General features: G+C 45.8%; 1 protein-coding gene across 9 annotated transcripts in view; it reads right to left on the bottom strand.

The window, feature by feature from the left end:
* Katnip (katanin interacting protein) overlaps window positions 1–19,802 on the bottom strand; it is a 193,377-nt gene that overhangs the window by 140,772 nt on the left and 32,803 nt on the right. The window lies entirely within an intron of this gene.

The following is a 19,802-nucleotide window of genomic DNA, read 5'->3' as shown; positions in this document are numbered from 1 at the left end:
CTAAGTTGTCAGCATTTAAGTATATAAGTTGCTAATTATTTTTTTTTTTTTTTGTCTTTTTCGTTTTTATCGGTACCGGCGATCGAACTCACGACTGCCTGCTTGCAAGGCAGGCGCTTATGCCGCTGAGCTAAATCCCCAGCCCCTAAGTTGCTAATTATTTGGGGATTTGGAGACTTGGGAGTGAGCCCTAAATTCTATTTACCCCCTAAGCTCAGTTTTCTCATCTGTAAAAAGTGGTTGTTAATGGCCAGGTATGGTGACACACACCTGTAATCCTAGAATTTAAGTAGGAGGATTGCCACGAGTTCGAGGCTAGCCTGGGCTACATAGTGAGTATGAGGTCAGCCTGAAATACAGAGAGATCCTGTCTCAAAAAAGGTATATGTGTGGGAGGGGCGTTAGATACCAGGCCTGGTGGTAGAGACTTGTAATCCCAGCACTATAGGAGGCTGAGGCAACAGGATTTTAAATTCGAGCCCAGCCTGCATAATTTTGCAACTTAGCTACCTCATAGGGCTGCTACAAGGATTGACTATGACAAAAAAGTGAAGAAAATTAGGATTCATTTCTCTCTTGCTCTTCTTGTTGATTCCCTGGAATTATAAATTCCTGAGGGCAGACCTGAGGCATTGGGAAGAAGAAATTCCACATGGGGAGCCTGGTGTCCCAGGTTCCAGGCCTACCTTCACTGCTGTCCAGCTCTTGGTGACAACTGCTAAGGGGGACGAAGTACTTTCTGTGTGCCAGGTGCTATTCAAACCCCTTCTTTCTCACTCATCACCACAACCCTGGTGAGACCCTGGGCCCTGCCTCTCCCTGGTATGTCACACTGCATCTTTGAAAGTTTATTTCTTTGATTATGAAATGAAGTATGACATTGATGCCCTCTAATAGAAGGAGAAAAACTCTGTAAAAAACTAAGTTTATTCCCACTGTCTCCATGAACATTTATCCAGTGCTCACTATGTGGTCAGGCCCTGGACATTACCAGTCCAGGTTTAAGGAAAACATAGACCCCAGGTGTGTTCAGATACCAAGCGCCTATGTGGGGACTACGTGGCTGAGATCACCAACACACAAGTAGCCACACCCTGGCCAGGAATCCCTGTGCAGTGGTCTGAGTGCACATTTCTTGGAAGAAAGCTGATAATTTTCATTGGCTCCCAAAGGCACATGGGATCCAAAAAAAAGGAGACAAGTTACTAAACTTTGTAAAATGCAGTACAAAGGGTTTGTATGGGACCAAGAAGACCTCTAAGAGCATAGCCAGGCCCTGCCCCTTGGAGTTACTTTGAAAACTTCACTGTTTCCCCAACTCCACATCTAATCCACATGCTCCACTTTCACACTACCTTTCAGAGCACCCCCTCTATCCACCGGGGACACACTCCAGAACCCCAGCAGATGCCTAGAATTATGAGTAGTACAAACCTTACACAGACAGTACTTTATGTCTTCTGTTTGTCACATCGGGACTGTTACCATCTCAAATCTTGTGTGTCGGCCTTTATTAAGAAAAATAAGGGCTATCTGAAGACAAGCATGCAATAGATGACGGGAAGTCTAAAACCAAGAGTTGATCTGATAACCAAGAGGATCTCTGCATTCCTAATGGGCAGGTGGTGCACAGGTATGGATATCACTGGATAAAGGAATGATTCACCCCAAGCAGGGCGGAACAGAAGGCTGTGAATTTCATTATGCTGCTCAGAATGTCATCTAATTTAAAATTTACTATTTATTTCTGAAATTTTCATTTAATACTTTTGGACTGCAGTCACTATAGATAGCACATATTGAAAGTGAAACCTCAGATCAAGGAGGACTGCTGTATCCTGAATCTGACCACTTCTCTGCCACTTCCTCTCCCAGGGTCCCTAACTATTCTGTTTCTGTCTCTGTCCCCACAAGCTGTTCTCCCTGCTGCAGCCAGGGAATTATTATGTGCCTCTATTCAAGGCTTGATGTGGCTCCTGTTCCACTCAGAGTCCAAACAAGGCCCTCCTGCCAGCCATGCCCTGCACCCTGGACCTCCACGCAGCCCTCCTTGCCTGTCCTCTCCCCTCATGCCAGCATGCTCAACACTGACCCATTCCCACCTCAAGGCTTTTGGCCCATCATTCCCTCCACCTGGACGCTCTTCTCCCAGGTCTATGCCCAGATCCCTCATTTCCTCCCAGATCTGGCCCTGTTCTTGTTTTTGCAGTGAGGGTCTCCGATGGCCTTACTTAAACCTGCAAGCCATGTACAAACACCCCCACATGCTCCCAATGCCCTGCTAACTCTATGTCTCGTTTATCTTATTTATTATGCCTTTTATTTGTTGGGAGGACTTTATGCTACAATGAAAATTCCATGAAAGCAGAGAGCTTCGTCTGTTCTGTTCATTGTCCATTCCCAGCCTCCAGGACAGAGCATGGCATAAAACACAGCCCTCTATAAATACTGGCAGAGTGAATGATGGCACGAGGGGACATTTGAAAATGCTACCTGGGCAACAAGAAAATGGAATTCCAGGCAGCAGGACCAGCGTGTGTAAAGGTCTGGAGGCCTGAAAACACATGAATTGTTCATGGGCTGGCCAGAGGCTGGTTTTGGCCAGAGGGACAGGTACCACATGCAGCAAAGGAATTTAGATGTGACATGGAGACAAAGTCAGTTACTGCTGTCTTCATCACCTGTATTCCCAGTGCCGGCCCCAGAGAAGATACAGAATTTCCTTTAATGGCCATATTATTAATTCTCTTGTGGGGCTAGAGGCTAGAACTGGAATAAAATACCAAGAATCAGTTACACTTAAAGATGCTTGGCACAGTCCATATTTCAGGGATCATGTACTGCTCTGAGGCCAGAACACTGGAATTCTTCAAAACATGGCTGATTTAGTAAGTGCCAAAGCCTGCACTGCATTAATGAGCAGCTGAGGAGTGTGGTTTCCAGGGCTCGAGAAGGGGGGCCCTCATTCTGCAGGCAACAGGTCTCAGCAGAAACGAGGATATCTCAGAACGGGTTAATAACAAGTGTGTCCACAGAGCACAGCCCAAGACACCCGCCCCCCTCTGCCTCCCCAGCTCCACATGGTCACTGAAGGACAATTCATGAATGACAGGCAAAAGCTCCAGGCTGCAGGGCCTAGCACTCCAGGCCGCCATAACTGGTGTATGTTATACTCTCTGTGGATACTTAATTTCCACAATAATCCTAGGTTCTAGGATCATTATCTCCATTTTACAAAGGAAGAAACCAAGACTTTGCAAGCTGAAGCAAATTGCTGGAGGGCAACAAAGTCTCTAAGTGCACAGAGCAGACATCCATTCCTTTTCTTCTGGTTACACAAGATTCTATTTCGGAAAACCACTTCTCTTCTACTCTCCATGTTCTAGAGATAGAAACGACACAACTGTGCTACAAGGGCTGGTGCACTTCATCAAGTGACAGTGCAGAGCTAAGGCTGTGTTCCAAGCTAGATCAACAGACTCAATGCAGGGAATGGCTGACTCTCCTTAAAAAGCCCCTATCGGTCTTCCCCTGGAATTACATAACCTAATACGAGTCCCTAGCTACTAGGAAATAAAGGAAGAGGTCATTTGTCTACACACAAAGGAAAAAGTAACCTTTTAATCACCTTATTGACTTCATCAATATGATTGTCCTTGGGTGTTCCAGGTAGAAATCTGCCTAAGAACGTCGTTCACATAGAGATGCCAGAATTAAGGACAGACCACATGGATGGAACAGAGAGATGCTGGATCCTTTTAACCATGGTTAATACCCATATCCAACCACGCTGACACTATCTTGGATTTTTCATTCACATGAGCTAATACACTTATCTCTTTATTCAAACCAATTTAAAGTGTGTGTGTGTGTGTGTGTGTGTGTGTGTGTATAATTTATAGCTGAGTTTGGGGTAGTCCTGTGCAAGAGTTAGTACTCAGCTGAGTCTGAATCTAAAAGCTGTGTCACTTCTGAGGGTTTAGAGGGGTAATAGTAGAGGATTAAATGATACTTAAACACTGTTTTGTTTTGACAGTGCTGGGCATGAAACCCAGGGCCTACCACTTGCTAGGCAAGCACTCTACCACTGAATTACAATCTCAGTCCCAAAATAATGAGCGTTCTTAACACACATATACTCACAATAAAAGATGACCCAAATGTATCTTATAGAATAAAACTGCCTCTGCCTTTAAAACCTAACCACATGCAGCTCCTGTTGGCCCAATGATTCTGTTGCACCCCAGGACTGCGTGCTAAGTCTTTTGTGCCTATGAATTGTGTGAAAAAGGACAGTTGTGAACCTACTTATCATGACATTTGCTTATCAGACATGCTCCCATCCTCAAAAGAGGAAAAACGAATGCTGCATTCACTGTCTGCACTGCACAGAGAAGACAAGCGATGGAGATCTAAAGCAGTAGCTGAGACTGCCCCCTAGAGGTAGAAGGAAGCCAAACACTGCAGCACGTTTGGGTTTCTATGCCCTGGGGCTCCTGGAGTTGTTAGACCACCAACAACATGCTATATGCTAAGGGAGAGTTTGAGTTATTTTTCAAATACCTTAGACTTACATCATTACCACTATCCCTGCTGTGTACCACTATTTCCTGCTACCAAAAAACACCTTGAGATTTTATGCTTAGCTTCAGGGTATATAGAATACCTAAGCACTTCCAGAATCTAGGATTTTCTCAAGAACTCCAGGCCACAGTATGCTGGATTTTATGAAAATCTTTTTTCTCTCCTAGCTATCTAAGACATCATTTTCAATACATATCTAATAGAAAATAGTTAGTGATTTTATTCTCAGAAGAATCTTCTTATAACATTGCAATGGGTATTATAAATTATCCTCTAGGCTGGCAAGTGCAGATTTATAAAATTTTGAATGAGTTTACTGTAAAAAGGAAACTTTGGATTAATGCTATAAATGGAAAATCATTAGCCCATGCTATAAACAGAAAGTAACTGCAGACATAAATACAGATGTGCTAAAATAAGAAAATGTTGATGCGTCACCTACAAGGTGGCAGAGGAACTCGAACCACAAGCTGGGACTTGCACATCTGCACAGCTCCATGAGGTGGGTGGTGCTGACATCACTGTAAAGATTCACGCATTCACTGAACACCAATGATCAGGCTGGGTGCTGATCTAAGGTGCTGGGGAAGAACAGTGAGCACCACTGAATTCAACTTCTAGGAAAAGAAGGCAAGTGACTTTAAAAGGGTCAAATACAGAGCATGTCAGCCGTGATCAGGGCCACAGAAGGGCAAAGGTGGACCGAGGGAAGGGGAGGAAGGAAGGGCTGTTTTGTAACGGGGACAAGAAGGCCTCTTTGGTGAGGTGCTATTCAAGACCAGAAAGCCAGGAAGGAGGGTATGAGGACAAAGGGGCACCAGGATGGCAGGAGTAGGTGCAGAGGCTTATGTGAGGTCGAACGCACTCAGAACATGTGCAGAAGAGCCTGGAGCCAGTGTAGCTAGAACACAGCAGGCAACATGGGTATAAGAGAGGACCAGGACAGGCAGCCATGTCAGGCCATCCTTGGATCCCTGGACACTGTGGGAAGGTTCTAGCTTGATGTGAGGATGACCAGGAAGCTGCTGGAGGCTACAGCTGTCCCTTCCTGGGGAGTGTTTCAGAGCAAGGTGACTGGGGCCTGTAGAGCACACAGCCTCTGATGCTAAGGAGGGTGAGAGGAGCACCACTTCCACACCCCAGGCCACCATTACTAGTGAGAGTGGTTTAACATGGTGGTGTCTACCTGCCAGCGCCTCCCAGTCCTGCAGGACTGGGCTGTGACCTGATGGACAGAGAGGGGCAGCCAAGATAGAACCTGCCCTTGCAATCTGTCTCTATCAACTCTGCATGAGCAACCTTTCCTTTCTATGGGAATGATCCCCCCACCCTGGGCACATAGATCACAGAGTAGGAATCCTTGCCACCAGCCTAGCAGGTAGGGCTGCTAAAGAGATGCCACCAGGCCCATTTATCCTACAGACGTTCTTTCTTATGTATAGGTGAGCACTGAGCTAAAGGCTGGGGGCAGAAATGAAGCCATCTGCTCCCACCTGCCCCCCCAACTCATTTCCATCTGCCCCACCCATCCCAAGGCCACACAGCCCCTTGAGAAGCCAAGCCCCCCCCCCAGTTGTTGCCCTGTGAGCTGGTTTCCCCTCAAGGTGCCAAACCCAAAAGGGCAGGGACTAGAGGGTGAAGATGGCGTCTGCCTGCCCACTGTTCTGTCTCCCACTGCCAGGCTGGTTGCTGGCACAAATAAACAGTTGATAAAGTATTGTACTTGTGAAACTGGAGCAGGGCAGAATTCCTGTCCATAAAGAACTTAGAAGGGTGGAAACTGAAAACTAATTTCTCTGATGCCATGAAGAGGGGCCCCAGTGCTGGCAGCTGTGGGTGGACAGGGGAGCCTGGCCCTGCTCTGCTGGGCTGGGTAGGCTTCCCGTGGCACTGAACTGTAACGGAGCTCATGGGGTAGGGGTAGGGGTGGGGTGAAAGGGCCATCAGGAAAGGAAAGGTGTGTGCAAAACCACAGTTTCAGGAGACCCTGGAGCCTGTCTTAGGGCTGGGAGGGGCAGTGGTCAGGGCATGCTGGCTGACTGTGGGGATGGAGGAAGCTGGCTCTAAGGCCTGCTCAGGGTGTGACTGTCCAACAGTGGGTGCTAAAAACTTGCTCTCAAGTCTAGAGTAAGTGGATTTGAGCTCACATACCAGGGTTACCATTCTACCCTAGGAAAGAATGTAAGGAATGTGAGGAATGTGTGGATTCCACCCCTAACCCCCTTCCATCTGGGACTTCAATCCTCTCTCAGGCATCTACTTCCCTACCTACCACTCCTGCAGTTACATCCAGGGGAGGTCCCGCTCTATCCTGCTGATAGAGCAGGCAGGCTAGTAAGGAAGGCAAATTTTAAACAAAATCTCCACCAAATGCACAATGTCTGCACTCTGGCGGTTAGAGGGGGTGCAGGAATGGCTTGAAAATGGAGATGTGACTGTGCTGGGAGGCTTGAGAACTTCCCTGCCAGTGACAGCAGAGGGAGGAGCAGGTTAATGAGGGGATGCGTGTGCCAAGACCAGGGTGAGGGTTGCCGCCAGACTGACAAAGGGACAGATAGTGGATAGGCCTGAGGGGGGCCAGATCGCATAGCCGGTGCAGACCACAGACTCACAGTGCCCTGTGATGACACAATGAGGTAGCCAGGAGGCTATGGGGCTCTGGCAAGACAGCTGTGGCCTGGAGCCCAGGCAGAATTTTCAAGTGAAGGCCCAGGGCTTGGTGAGGGGTTGGGAGTATGGGGAGTCTTGAGAATGACTCTGAGGCCAGTGGCACCATGTGTTGAAGGGCAGATGGGAGGAAGGGCATAGCTGACTGGCCGGGGGTACGCAGCACTGAGGCCCCTTCAAGGCTCTGAGATAAGCAGTTCCTGGGTCACCACTGGATGTATAGGTTTGGGGTTAGGGGCTTCAAGGCACAGTTAAGATCCTGCTTCCTCTCGGAGAGCTCCATCCCAGGCTTGGTTCTACCTGGCTCAGCTCTGTCCTCAAAGTTCTCCCACATGGCACTTGTCCAAGACATGGGGACACAATATCAGGAACACCTACTCATGCCCTAGCTGTCAGAAACATGGGTGGCAGGTGGCTCACAGCTACATCCCTTCCGGGAAGAATCCTGTCTTACCCAGCTGCAGGCCTGCTGTGACACTGATGCCAATGGTGCAAAGAACCTGGCTCCTTATCTCAGTTAGGACATTGCCCAAGGGCCATCATAACTACCTAAGATCTGTGGGATCCTTGAAGCACAAAGAGCAGGTCAACCCCTACTCTGCCCAGACTTATATACCCCTCAGTCTTCACACAGGTCTTAGCAAGACTCCCCATTAAGCCCCTGCCACACCTCACCACCTCAGAGTTGCTTTCTGAGCCCCTAAAGCAGCACATCGTCTTCATTGACCCTGAGCTCCCAGAGTGGGCATAACCTGTTATACCAAAGGCAGTCCTCAAACTGTTCTGAAACTCATGGATAACCCCAGATTGCAGGATTATCCCACAATGGTCCTGAATTTAAACAAACCAGACCCACTTCCCCCAGTACAACTGAATCCTTGGGTTATGGACCACCCGTTTGTGATCTGAAATATGGTCATCATAGAGATGTGTGACATAAGGCCTTTAACCGCTGGGTCATTCAACAACTGAGCCAAGCAGGGTGGGCAGGGCTGTGGGTTGTAGACTCTGTTTAGGAATGGCAACTGGTTGGCCAGGTGTGCACCCAGGGGAGCTGGGCTGTCACTGCACTGCTTGGTTTTCAGGAGCGGGATAGGACTAGGAGCATCTCCTTAGTTACCCAAACAGTGTTCTTTCCCAATGTATACTCTTTTGGTTTTTTTTTCTGATACCAGGGATCAAACTCAGGACCTTGCACTTGCTAATCATGCACTGATGTCACAGAGCTATATCCCCAGTTCAATGGAACAGAAGTCCATAAATTCCACAGCCTCTCAGTCTATGAATCAGGGCATGGCTGGGAAAGTTGGAAATGACACTTGTGCCCTCACAACTGGACAATGCCATATAGCACTATTCACAATAGCCAAAAAGTGGAAGCAACCCAACAATCCCTTAGCTGAAAAAGGGGTAAACAGGGCACTGTACAGTCATATAATAGAATATTATTTGCTCATTGTCTTAAATCTGTTTTTAGTTGCTATAACAAAATAATTGAGATGGGATAATTTACAATAAGAAGAGATTGTTCTAGCTCATAGTTCCAGAGTTCTAAGACAATGACGCTGGCATTTGCTTAGCTTCTAGTGAGCACCTCCTGGTGGAAAGCAGAGCAAGAAGCCTTATCACATAGTGAAGGAGAAACAAAGCAAAACAAAGCAAGGAAGTCCAACTTGCTTGTAACAACTTGCTGTCAAGGTAACTAAACCACTTACAAGAGAACCATATTAATCCCACAGTCCAAATGCTTCTTAAAGGCCCCGCCCTGTTAACAGGATTTCCCTGGAAGCCCATACAACCCCATCCAGCTGCAGCATCACAGGAAGGAGGCAGCGACTCAGACCCTCAAAGGCACAATGCCAAGAGCAAGAAGCAGTCACAGAGGCCGCAGACTAGACGACTCTGTTCACATGAAATATCCAGGCCAATCCATAATTCCTCTTGCTTTTTTTTTTTTTTTTTTTGAGGCAGGGCTTCACTCTGCAGTTCAGGCTGGCCTTGAACTCACTTTGTAGTCCAAGCTGGCCTCCAACTCAGAGCGATCCTCTTGCCTCAGCATCCTGAGTGCTAGATTACAGGTGAGCACCGCTACACTCGGCCAGGCAAATCCATAATGACAGTAGATTACTGGCTACCTGGGATAAGGAAGGGGAAGAACTGGGAGTAATCCCTACTAGACACAGGTTCCATTTGGAGTGATGTAAATGTCCTGGAATTAGACAGTGGTGTTGGCGCACAGCACTGTGAGCATACTAAACACTACTGAGTTAGGCACTTTATAATGGTGCATTTTGTGCTATGTGAATTATATCTGAGTAAAAGAAATTTGGAAAAAATGAGACGATAATTAAAAGTATCCACTATATAAATATAAAATGCTTAGGATACTGTCTAGCATGTAATACTATACGTTACATAAATGTTTGCAACCACTGTAAGTTTATGCTGATTAGAAACATTTAATGGTTTCTAATTATAGTGATTTGAATTCACAGTTGGCCTCAGTTCCCTAAGCTAACTGGGGAGCCGTTTGATGCCAGAGAGCTAACACTCACCTGAAATCCATGCAAAGAAAAGATGAGAGGACTTATTTAGAGATGCTAACTTTCTCCTCTCCATGTAGGAGATGGCTGGGCCACGCCGGCCCTGGGAGAGTAGCTGGATGTAGCACTTTGTCTGCCTCCAGAGGAGGGCTTGCTATCACATCCTCAGAACAGGGAGCTGGGCTGGTGACAATCACAACCTGGGCTGTCACGGGGCCGGCAAGGAATGGCATCAACCAGGCAGAAGGCAGAAAGCAGATTCTGGAATGTCAGTGGGGAATTAAGGGACTCATGGCAGAGGAGTCAGTCTACTCTCATCAAAATAGTGTTTCTATAAGGTCTCCAATGTGTTTTTGTCAAAAGGGGATGACCTTGGGATGGAAAGGCCATCTTGGAGCAGGAAAAGCTGACAGGAAAGAGGCCTGGTATGCCGTCGAGGGAAGCTGCTGTGCTGTCAGGGGAGAAGGAAGAGACAGGTGTGGCCCTCCATCCCCAAGGCAGTGTGTGTCCTTCCATGCCTGTGTTTGCAAGAGGGCCAGAGTGGCCACAAGTCCATAAGCTCTTGGCCTCCTGTTATTCCTCAACACACAGCCACACGGCCTACCCTAGCCACGTGTGGTACAGCCTACAACACGTTAGACGCACATGTGACAGAGATCCCTGTGGCTTCCCTTCAGCAAAAGCTTGCTGTGGCGGGGGGAGGAGGTGAGCGGTGGCACTCTGGGGAGCAACAAAGCAGGGTCCACTGAAGCAAAATACGACCCTGTGTGGCGTCTGCCTACTCAGACCTGGCAGCCTCAGTCCCTAGAGTCAGCCCAGAGAAAGACTCAGGTGCCTGAGAAGAGAGATACGGCATACTGGACAACAAGTCCTCAACGTCCTCCCGCTGGGGGACAGCTGAACTACCTGGACAATTGCACGACAGACCTGAAAGGAACAGCCAAGGAACATTCCAGACACACTGGTTAGGGAAGAGGGCAAGACATGAACTACAAAGCACCTTTTATGGTAAACACAAAAACCACGCATTTCCCAAAAATGTCATATGGGTCCAGTGAGGTCTACTTATGCAGGGAAAAAGTCTTGAATTCTCTAGCATCGACCGTTACTGAGGTGGCGGGAGTGGGATTGCAGAAGCATGGGGATCAGTGAAAGTATTTTAGCCTTATTAGAAGATTAAACCTTTTATTTGTAAAGAAGCTGTTTTCATATACTGCTTATATAACTACTCACCTCATTTCACCCTACCGCCCTCAAACAAGGACAAAAGTCACAAAGGACAGGAGAAATAAAGCAAGGTACAAAGGAAATAGGAAACTCAATTTTTTTTGAATCAGGGTCTCACTATGTGGTTCAGGCTGGCCTTGAACTCACTATGTATCTCTGGCCTCAAACTTGTGATGATCCTCCTGCCTTAGCCTCCAGAGGGCTGAGATTATAGGTGTGACCCACCATGCCTACAGGAATTGAAATTTTTAAAACTGTATTTTAAAGAAAAACTTTAGTACACAATCCTGATTTATTTACTTTCTTCCTTCTTCCTAAACAGCAAATCTTGGCAACTCGTTTTCAACTACAAATAGGTCTTTTTGAGAGGGTCTCTACAGTTCAGGCTGACCTCGAACTCACTTTGTAGCCCAGGCTAGCCCCAAACCCACAGCAATCCTCCTGCCCCAGGCTCCCAAATGCTGAGATCACAGGTATGCATCACCATGCCCAATTTAAATGGTTCTTTTTCACCCAAGAATGGACCACCCTTTTGGTATTTCCCTTAGGAACAGACCATTATCAAACTAGGGGTAGTCGATCCTGTCTGACCCTCTAAAACTGGGATTAAGCCTATAGATCACAGAATTCCACAGATTTCCACCCCCTGGTCACGTGTGGTGGCACATACGTGTAGCCCTGCAGTTGGGAAGCCGAGGCAGGAGGTCTTGCTGTGAGTTGGAGGTCAGCCTAGGATACACAGTGGGTTCCAGGCCTGAACTACTAGTAAAACCCTGTCTCAACAAAACAAGCAAGACAAAACAAAACAAAGCAAAATAAAACAACAGATTTCTACCTTCCCAAACATAAAAAGGTCTCCAGTTCCCAACTGTATTTCTTTGAGCACTTGCACTGGGCTCTTGAGTGCTTCCTGTATCTTCCTCTGATAAATCCTTCTCAGACCTCTTTTACTGATGCATCCAGAAAATTCTTTTCCTAAGCCAGGAGCCAGCCAATCTGTAAACTTACTTTAAAGGGGTGGTGGGCGATATGTCAGTCCCTTAGACCAGCCCTTGGCAGCTGCGCATTCCAGACAGACTCGGGTTTCCTCCTCGGCTTTCCCATATCCTGCCTCCACAAGCCTTACCCCACGTTCCTGACAGCCCCTGAAAACTGCTCTTCCTCTTCCCCACCTCAGGTGATACTCTCCACCTTCAGACTGTGCAAACCCAAACTCCAGTCCTTCACAGCACCTTCCTCCCCCACATCCCCAGGCCTCAACAAGTCTACCTGGAGCGGGCCCTCCCTTGGCACAGCATGTGCCTGCTCTCCCAGACACCAGCCCTCCCAGGGGGCCTGGGGTCCCCACTGGCCTTCCCCCCTTGGCCTGTTTTATACCTTTGGAAGGAGGCCTAGCCTGTGAAAAACTTTTGGAGTAAAAGTTCAAGTCCTTTACACAAGGCCACAGGCCCAACCCGACCTGGCCTCAAACCCCCCATCTTGTCTTAAAACCCCGCCTTGTTCCCTCGGCTCTGCCAGACCTGGCCCTGACCCCAGGCTTTTTTTTTTTTTTTAATCAGGAAACTGCATTTACTTGACCCAAAAATTGTATTGAACTGGTTTCTCTGTATAACTATAAAATACACATAAAGCTATTAAAATCTTAAGATAAACTCCTTCACTATTTAGAACTGAAGAATGTTTATAAATTTATCATTGTTTTTATACTTGGAGATAAAGGAATTTGTCCTTGCAAATCTGGAGTCTCGCAGACCATTTCTCTTCCTTTACACTGCTCCTGAGCTTTCGGCCTTGTTGTTCATTTCCGAGACCTACATGGCGAGGCCTCCTCTCCTTTCGTTCTGTTTCTGCTCATATTTCAAAGAGGCCTTCTCCAAGACTACTTAGCAACTCTCCTAGCACTCAATCTGCATTATTTTTTTCTGACACCTTTTATATTTTCAATTTGCTGAGGTAAATAGCAACCATGGGGAAACCTAATGTATGAAAGTGTGGTGTTATGTCTGTTTTATCCTTTATGGGATCTCCAGGCCTAGCCTAGTGCCTGGCACATAGCAAGCACTTAATGCCTGTGGCATGAATGAATGAATCAGCATGTAGTCTTCTCTATTAAGCCCCAGTCCATGTAATCAGCATCAGTGATGTGTCCGTGTGTGTGTGTGTGTGTGTGTGTGTGTGTGTGTGTGTCTGAGAGAGAGAGAGAGAGAGAGAGAGAGAGAGAGAGAGAGAGAACCTACAGGCTAGCTGTATCACCACCCTATTTATTGAGAGACAGGGTCTCACCCAGTTGCTCAGTTGGGACTGGAGCTTGCAACCCTGCCGCTTCTGTCTCTCAAAGTGCTGGGGATGCAGGCCTGTGCCACCATATCCAGGGTATTTGTTCTTATCTGCCAGGCCCTTGCCCTGATCCTCCAATCTACTACTCAGCCTTCACTGTTGCTCTGTCCTCTGACCTGGGCAACCCATGTCCCACCTGTGCTTTATGCGTTGAGTGCTTTCTCCTCTAGACTCCCAGTTGTTTTCCAGTGTGGCACAGTTAATAAACTGTGACCGCAGAGAGAGTACACTGCTCTGTGTTGAGAATCAATTGTGCCCAGCAATCTGCATGCATTCTGTTGTTCAATCAGCCCAACAACTGATACTGTGAATGCTGCTATTATCCATGTTACAGTCATGGAAACTGAGGCATGAGCATGTGTGGGAAGCCCTGTAATTGGCTGCCACCTTATATCTGCAGGCAGCACCATCTTAACCCCCTCTAGGAGTTAAGTTTGGTAGTTAAGTAGCACCCTGCCTAGCCTGTTTGGCTCATTAAGGGATTATGCTAATCAGCCCACCTTATAAGCACGAGGGAAATTTGAAAATTTGAATTAACCTATGATCCTCGGTCTTGCCACTGTTGCTAAGTTACCTGCTGAAAGTTGCTAAGTTACCTGCTGAACCCAACTCCCTCCTCCTCAATACCCTATATATTTGTTACTCTTTCTTTGAATAAATGAGACTTAATTGGACTTCTGACTCGTCTCCATTCTTTGCGTCTCTTGTCCCCTTTCATCCCCACTCCCCCTCTAGGGTCTCCGTGGACTTACCTGCAGGCCGGGACAAGCACGGTCAGAGCTAAAATGTGAACTTGGCTTTATCAGACTCCAAAGTATGTGCTTATTATTTTCAGGATCAGGTCCCTCCACAAAACTGAGTTCTGAGACTTCAGCCAGTGCTGAGGTGTCCTACACCACCGAAGAAATAGGAAAGCAAACCAACCAAGGATCTCAGAGCACTGGTCAGAAGGTGGACCATCGTGATGACACACAGTATGTCCCCGAGCAACCTGGTTTGAGTCACTGGCCAGTCTTCAATGACGCAACCAAAGCCAATTTGAGACAGTATGGCCCAATGGAAGGAGCAGCATGCTAACATGAGCTGCAGAAGATAAAGTTGAGCTCAAGTTCTAGTTCCTTTCCTATTGTAACATGAGTTAGAAATCTAGTAGGCTGTAAGGACAGCAGGCCTAAAATGCAATAGGGAACCTCAAAATGGAGTCTTCTAAGTTACTACCTCCCAGGGATCTTACAAAAACCTCTGTCAGGTACCCTCCATAACTAGATCCTATAAAGTATGTGGTCTCCTATCAGGTAGAGATTACATTGCTTACACAATGCCTGAGTCCCCTAACAACCCCTAGACCGAGAGCTTTCTCAGGAACCCTCTTCTGGCTAGTGGGAGCTCTACTCCCTTGCCTTTACATCTTTTACTCCCTTGCCTTTATAACTTTTAAATAAATTTGCTCACACCCCACCTCTCCTGCCTGTGGTTTCAATCTGTCACCATGAGACACAACCCCAGCATTTAAGTACCACTGTTAGCTGGGTGATTCAGGGCCCTGCTGTAATTTGTAAAGGGTGCAGCTGAACTATGGACAGCACCCTGTCCTATCAGCCACCAGGTTATGGCACTGAGATTCCTGGAAGCCAGGTAAGGGTGGTGTGGCCACAGATGGCTGGAGCAGGGGCTGATGCTTCTGACCCAAAAGGGACCAATAATCAGGGAGACTTAAGCTAAAAGGTTTAGGAAGCAGCTGGCTACTCTCTTGGAAGGGGGAAAGTGAATTTAGGAGTCACTGGTGGGAATTATTTTTTTACCTTTAAGCTGAGAAAGCAAGAAAAGCTGCTGTTTAACCAAGCAAAAAGAATGACGTAGAAACAAAGCGCTAATAAGCAGGTATGGTGACGCCTGGCTATAAATCCCAGCATTCTGGGAGGTGGGGAGGGAGGACGGCAAGTTCAAGGCCAGCCGGGGCAACCTGAGGCCCTAAAATAAAGTAAGAAGGGCTCGGAATGTAGTTCAGCACTCCCAGAGTTCAATCTCCAGTACTGGACAACAGGCATGTGGGGCGGAACTACTGAAAGGGGACTCTGCAGGGCTTTGTCTATTCCTGACATTATGCATCCTTTTGCCCTTGATTTCTGTGAAGCACACTCTCTAAAGAGTTGTACGATGAAGTAACAGAGCTCTCCTTCTGCTGCCATTTGATTGAGTTTATTCTTTAACCAAGTCCTAAGTAATACAAATACCTACATGAAAAATGCTTACTTCGGTAGTAATAATGAATACATAGTTGCTAATATTATTGTAATCAAGCCACAAGGGCATACATAATATTACAGGAACTAGACAAATTAATCATTGTACCCAGTCATCTAAATTACTCTTCCTGGGAAGGGTGGCATGCCACAGGGTTTTGTCCTTGGTCTTATCACAGGCCATAATTTTATCAATGCCTGCTAAAAGAGTGTTTATTAAGTCTGAAGATGACATTCAGATGGGAGAGGCATAGAAAAAAAAACTGGATGACAGAATCTGAGTTCAGCTCAATTTCAACAGGCTAGAGAAAGAGCAAGACAAGCTTGATAAAATGCATCATGGTCAAAGCAAGGTCCTGGCAAAGGAGATACAATGGAAGGGAAGAATGCCTCAAGTAGGGTTCACAGGACAAGAGACAGGGCCTTCTGAGCTGCTGTGCTTGGTGTGAGCTAACAGTATGGTACGGCTGCCACAACCCACCATTGCCACAGTGCCCACAATGGATGTGTTAGAACTATTTGCTCAGACCAAGAGAGAGGATGGGTACATGCTGTGTGCCAGGCTCCAAGGTGAACACATGACATTTACTACCGCAACTGATGCTCTCGGTAACCCTACAGTGGGGGGGGGGGTGGTATTATCATCTTTATCCCTATTTGGGAGGGGAAGATGCTGCAGTAGGGAGACGTGACCAAGGGAGAAGATTGTGGATTAGTGTCTAAATCTGGTTCTTTTTGGAATGCATATTCTATTCCTACAGTCTATGCTGAACATCAGTTCATACTGGAACATTCTGTTTGGTTGTGAGACAGTCTACTTTTAGAGAAAAATGAAATTTTCCAGATGAAGGTGACCATGAGGTGAAAACTACCAAGAAGTCACCTTGAGAATTGACCAACTGGGCAGACCAGCACATGGCAACCTCTCATACCCAGGTCCACAGAAATGGTATCATTTAAAATCTGTGACAGCCTGGGAAAATAAGGAGTACCACTGGCAGATTAAAATTTTTGAGAAACTCCCGAGATGTGGGTGGCAGACAGAATTAGAGTAGGAGAAAAAAGCACAGGCCAAAACACAAGGTAGGAAGCAGCCCCAGGGTCTCACATCCCATAGCAGTGAGTTCTGCTCTCCGGACAGAGGTGGAAGTTCCAGGGCAGGGTCAGAGAAATGGGCTGAAATGCACAGGAAGAGATGGTAATGGCCACCCAGCCTTCCGCAGCAAGGATCTTGAGCCTCTGGGACAGAAAGGCAGGACACAGCCAGAAGAAAAAGGGAGGCCTTGTACTCAGCAAACAAACTAATGGCCTCACATTTCTTGCAACAAATTCTGGCCCTCTGCACACAATCACTGGTAGCACATTAGGTAAAAAAGAAACAGTGTCCACATAGAAGAAAACAAGGAATCATTGTACACAGAAGAGCACATACCTACAGATCACCAAAGACTTCAAAAGGCAGCCAATTTAATAAATATGACACATAGGGCTGGGGAAACAGCTCAGCTGCACAGTGCCTGCCTGGCAAGCACAAGGTGCCGAGTTTGATTCCCAGTACAAAAACAAACAAACAAATAAATCAAACATATAGTAACCAAAGAAGCAGAAGTAACAAAGCAAGCAGAGCCATCTCAAATGGATATAAATCATCAGAGGGAGAAGAGAGGGCTCTGTATCTATCAAAAAAGAATGGCCCATTAGAAGAATTCATTAGAATCACAAATAAAAGACTGAAACATCAAAAAATTTTTAAAAAATCAGGACACTGAAGAGAAAAGTAAAAACACAGACAAACAATTATCATCTGGGAGATCAAGTAGAGGCATTTCCCAAAACACAGGAATAAGGACAATGAGGCCTGAGAAAAACATCAAAGGCCCTTACGATCATTCTCAGTAAGGTTTTAGAAAGAGTGGCTTTCTCAAATATCTTTGGTAGAAGCAAAAATCTTTTTGTTAGAGGCTATTTACAGGGGGGAAAAAGACATATAAGGTAAACAAATCCCTATTATTTAGGCCAAGGGTCAGCAAATTATAACAATAAGCCAAATCTGGCCAGCCACATATTTTTGTAAATACACTTTATCGGAAACAGTCATACTCATTCATTTACACATTAACTACAACTGCTTTCACGCTTAATGGTAGAAATGAACAGTGTAAGAGTCTGTGTAGCCCGTAAATACAAAATACTTACGATCTGGTTCTTTAGAGAAAAAAACTGCTGATCTCTGATTTGGGCCATTATTAATTAGGCTTTTTGTTATTTGCAGCCAAATATACTCTTAACTGAAGTGATGAACAGAGTTGCGCAAACAGAAAAAGTTCTAAAAAGATGAATATCCATTTGATAACAGTGGTTATTTGTGGGGAGGGGAATACGATTAAGGCTAAATTTGATGGGAGTGTTTTAATGTATGAATTTTTTTGCAATTTATTTTTTTTAGGAATAACTGAAGGTCTACGCCACAATGAAAGAAGGAACTAATACATTTTAAAAATGAATGACTCTCACATATACATTTAGTAGAGGAAAACGACCGAAAAAGTATGTTACTGTAATCCCATTTGTATGAAGTTCAAATATAGGCAAAGTCTACCCTGTGAAAGAGTCCAGAGTGGTTACCTTGGTACACAATTAGGAGAGACTATGCAGAAGTCCCCTGGGGCACTAGGAATGCCCTGTATTCTGACATGGGTAGAGTTAATACCAGTGCATTCACACAAAAAACTCAAAAAACTATCCACTTAAGATTGTCCACTTTATTACATGTAAGTTATACTATAAATAGTTATAAAAGAATAATGGGCAGTAGGCATTTTTAATTGTCCCTTTTAAATGATGGTCCTAATTCTGAATTACAGAGTGTTATGACTTGTGTCTAGCTGTCCCCCTAAAGCCTCGTACAGCCATGGGGGGTGCTTTTTCAGAGGTGGCAGGATCAGAGCATGTGATGCTGGCAGTAAGACGTATAATGACAAAATCAGTTCACTGATTGGTTTGGTACCACCCTAATCCCACTATCCTAGGCAGAATATAAAAGGGGCATAACGAAGCTGCTAAGGTCCCTTGCTTTGCTGTCTTTTGCTCGCATGAACTGTCTCACTGCTTGCTTGCTGACATGCCACCCTGCCTTGGAGCCAGCCAACTATGAACTGAAACTTTGACAAGCCAAAATAAACCTTTCCTTCTTTAACTTTGAGTGTCAGGTATTTTATCTCAACAATGAGAAAAGCCACCAAGACACACCAGGAAAAAAAAAGAACCTGGGGCTGGGGATTTAGCTCAGCGGCATAAGCGCCTGCCTTCAAGCAGGCAGTCGTGAGTTCAATCCCTGGTACCGATAAAAATGAAAAAGACAAAAAAAAAAAAAAGAAAAAAAAAAAAGAAAAAAAAAGAACCTAGAAGAAAATACCAAAACTAGCAGTAGTTAAGCGGAAGAGTAAGGAATAATTTTTGTAACTTTCTGTATTTTCTAATTTCTCTACAATAAGTATGCATTAGTTCTGGAATCAGAAAGAGATCAACAATACACAATGCAGGCCCAGCTGGGGTGATGCCTGCACTGCAGGTGTGAACTATAGATCATCCCCTGCCTTCCCTGTCTTACCCCAGCTTCCCCAGCGCGTGGAGCACAAGGTGACAACACTCTGTGAAGGAGGCAGCAAACATGTCCGTAACACTTGCATATGAGGGTCTGAGTACTTCAGGTGTCTCAATAACCTCTGCTACTGTTTCCAGCTCCATTATGCAGATGAGGAAGCCAAAGCACAGAGACCACACAGCCATTAAGTGATGCAGCAGGACACAAACCTGGCCTGGCCTCCTGCTATTGCAGTTCATCTGTTAGGACACCAGCCACACGGTGAAGAACCCAAAGAATGTTTGCTGAAAGAGTTTAGGTTTTACACAGATTTCTTAAAAAGTGTCAAGAGAGTCATTCTTAGAAAAGGATTCCAGAACTTAGCTGAACTTCCATGCACTTAGTTCATGGCTTTGTTTTGAATTACAGTCAACTCTGTGGGTTCTGCACATGCAGAGCCAACCAACCATCAATTGAAAATATTTGAGAGGAAAAAACGTTGCACCTCCTGTATGGACAGTTTTCTTCTCATTATTCCCTAAACAATACAAAAACAACTACTTCTGTAGCATTTGCATTGTATTCGATATTATAAGTAATCTAGAAATGACAAAGTGT

The sequence above is a fragment of the Cavia porcellus genome, unplaced genomic scaffold (assembly GCF_034190915.1).
Source record: "Cavia porcellus strain 051 isolate PalLab524CR breed Dunkin Hartley unplaced genomic scaffold, mCavPor4.1 scaffold_16, whole genome shotgun sequence".
In the NCBI taxonomy this organism is placed as follows: domain Eukaryota; kingdom Metazoa; phylum Chordata; class Mammalia; order Rodentia; family Caviidae; genus Cavia; species Cavia porcellus.
Note: the sequence above shows the minus strand (reverse complement) of the source record. Positions and strands in the feature narration are given on the sequence as shown.